The following is a 2,798-nucleotide window of genomic DNA, read 5'->3' as shown; positions in this document are numbered from 1 at the left end:
CCAAGAAACGCCATTGCCTTGGACTGTGAAGGCAATGTACATGGGATGGGATAGATACCATTATGGCTCAGTCCTTGGAGCAGGATGGTCTTGGTATGCTTGTCCTGTATATAAAAACCGGAAGCATCAAAGCATATAAGACACTGATTGTCCTTGAACAACTGATTAACAGATAAGAGGTTTGCAGACAGTTTAGGCACATGAAAAACAGAGGGCATATGTAAAGAAGAAGAGTTGCAAGAAAGAGATGTAGTGCCAATATTCTGAATTTTCAAACCTTCACCATTTCCCACTGTAACTTGTTCTGCAGATTCACAGGGAGTAACATGATGCAAGGAGGAGACATCTACAACCATATGATGAGATGCACCACTGTCTGCAATCCAGACTTGATTAGGGATATAAGAGCTCTGTGCAGTCATAGCAGAGAGCTTAGGAGATGGAGGTAGTCCTTGATAGGAGTAATTGGAACGATGGAAGCAATCAAGAGCTCCATGACCCTTTTTTCCACAGATCTGGCATTCAATCACTTGTGCAGAGCCCTGAGAGGGAGAGGCATCATGCCTAAAATAACAGTTGGCAGCGGTATGACCCCGCTTGATATGCCTAAAATATGTATTCAAATACCCTCAAAATTAGGAATCAGATCAACTAGGCGAATACTTGATCTGATTCCAATTCCTTATTCCCAAATTCTTACCAATTCATGACTTCCAGCACCGTCATCGTTTGATTTCGAATGTTCTGGGCATCAAGGTGGGGTCGTTTCCCTTTATTTATTTGGGTGTTCCTGTTTTCAAGGGCAAACCTCGTGCAATATATTTTCAGGGCATTGCGGACAAAATCAGATCTCAGCTTTCTTTATGGAAAGGGTCTCAGCTTTCTTTGGCGGGTAGACTTCAGCTACTTAAATCTGTTGTAGCCAGTATGTTAGTTTACAATTTTCAGATCTATGAGTGGCCAATGTCTCTGCTTCGGAAAATTGAGCCTTGGTGTCGTAATTTCCTTTGGTCTAGCTCCTTTGACAAACGTGGGGTTCCTCTAGTTTCTTGGCGTCGATGTTGTGCTCCTATGGCATAAGGTGGTCTTGGCCTTAAGCAGCTAGTGGTTTTATATCAAGCAGTTTTGCTTAAAAAAGGCTAATTCGTCTTCTTCTTCAAGCTGCCAGTTTCTTCTGGATAGGTTCTAGCAAGGGGGTAAGATTCGTTCTGCTTATGTCCCATCCTCCATTTGGACCGGCCTCAAACGTATGATTTACTCAGCAATATTCGCTCTCTTCTTGGAGATGGTAGGAGCACTTCTTTTTGGTGGAATAACTTTATTGGTCAACCTTTAGCTAATTATTTTGGTCTTCACCCTTCTCTACGACCATGCATGGGGAATTGGTTTCTTAGTATCGTGTAAATGGTGTTTGGCACCTTTCGTCTCTCCTAACTCTGCACTTTCTAGGTATTTGTGAGCATATTATGGATATTTTTTCTTTTCATGATCCTGGTGCAGGTGATTTGTTAGTTTGGGCGCCATCCTCGTCTGGCGGCTTCTCTGCTAAGGATGCTTATGAATTCACACGGCCTAAGTTTGCCAAGGTTCCTTGGTGTAAGTTAATTTGGAAACCTTTTATTGAGTCCCGGAAATCATTTTTAGCGTGGAAAGTTATGCATGGCAGGCTTCTCACAGAGAATTTTCTTCAAAAGCGTGGTATTGCCCTTACTTCTATGTGCTTATTTTGCAGGATGGCTCCGGAGAATATTAATCATTTATTTTCTGAGTGCCCCTTTACTTGTTCCATATGGAGTTCTATGTTTATTGTTTTTGGTCTGCACTTTACTTCGGGGCCTTTAGCGGTTATTCTTTCTTCCGGCCTATCTGCTCATTTTAGCCCTCAGCTCATGGATCTATGGCTTCTAATGTTCGGAACTATTGTGTGGCTAATTTGGGATTTAAGGAATAAGTTGCGGTTTGAGGAGAAGGTTTCTACGGTTTCTTCTAATTGTCGTACCATTATTAATCATGTGCCTGCCTCTAGTCCTCTAGCCAGGGGTCATATGTTGAATAAGGTGCGTGATCTGTGTATTATTCGTTCCATTGGGGTGCATTATCGTCCCCGCCCCAATTCCAAAATTGTTGAGGTTACGTGGCATCCCCCTTGTTTTGGCTTTGTCAAAATTAAAATTGATGGCGGTCGCAAAAGAGACTCTGGTAAAGCAGGTAGTGGTGGTGTGTTTTGCAATTACCAGGGCCATGTTCTTGGGGCATTTTCAGCCAATTTAGATGTTCCTAGTGGAGTTCATGCTGAAGTTTTAGCGGTCATTAAGGCTATTGAGCTTGCTTGGCATAATATTTGGATTGAAACTGATTCGTTGTTAGTTACTAAATTCTTTCGCTCTCCACATTTGGTCCCTTGGCGTCTACGAGTTGATTGGCAAAATTGCTTGCTTCATCTCCAACACATGTCATTTAAGATTTATCATATCTTTCGTGAGGGTAATCATGCTGTTGATGCTTTGGCAAATCACGGTGCTTTGGGCTCTGGTTTAACTTGGTGGGATACTGCACCTTCTTTTATTTTTGCCTTTTTGTCAGCGGGGCTGGTTGGACATGCCTAATTACCCATTCTCCTAGCTTCTTTTGTATACTGTTTCAGAGTTTTGGTCTCTTAGGTCAGCATGTTGTTGTTCCTTTCTGTCATTGTCTTTCTCTTCTGCAAGGTTTGGTTTGGTCCCCTCCTGTTGTTCTTGTATCTTTTTTTTGTTTCTTATTAATAAATTATGATCAAGGGGATGGGCAGGGGGCTTCCG

At 42.3% G+C, this 2,798-nt stretch overlaps 1 long non-coding RNA gene across 1 annotated transcript; it reads left to right on the top strand.

Annotated features, from left to right (window-relative positions):
- Positions 1-1,156: 1,156 nt before the first annotated feature.
- Positions 1,157-2,298, top strand: LOC117626368. The gene is made up of 3 exons (XR_004585553.1): positions 1,157-1,288; positions 1,501-1,596; positions 1,733-2,298. It is a non-coding gene; the product is annotated as an uncharacterized LOC117626368 (long non-coding RNA).
- Positions 2,299-2,798: the final 500 nt, after the last annotated feature.

The sequence above is a fragment of the Prunus dulcis genome, chromosome 4, assembly GCF_902201215.1.
Source record: "Prunus dulcis chromosome 4, ALMONDv2, whole genome shotgun sequence".
NCBI lineage: Eukaryota > Viridiplantae > Streptophyta > Magnoliopsida > Rosales > Rosaceae > Prunus > Prunus dulcis.
The sequence above is the reverse complement of the archived record's forward strand: the minus strand, read 5'-3'. Positions and strand labels throughout refer to the sequence as shown.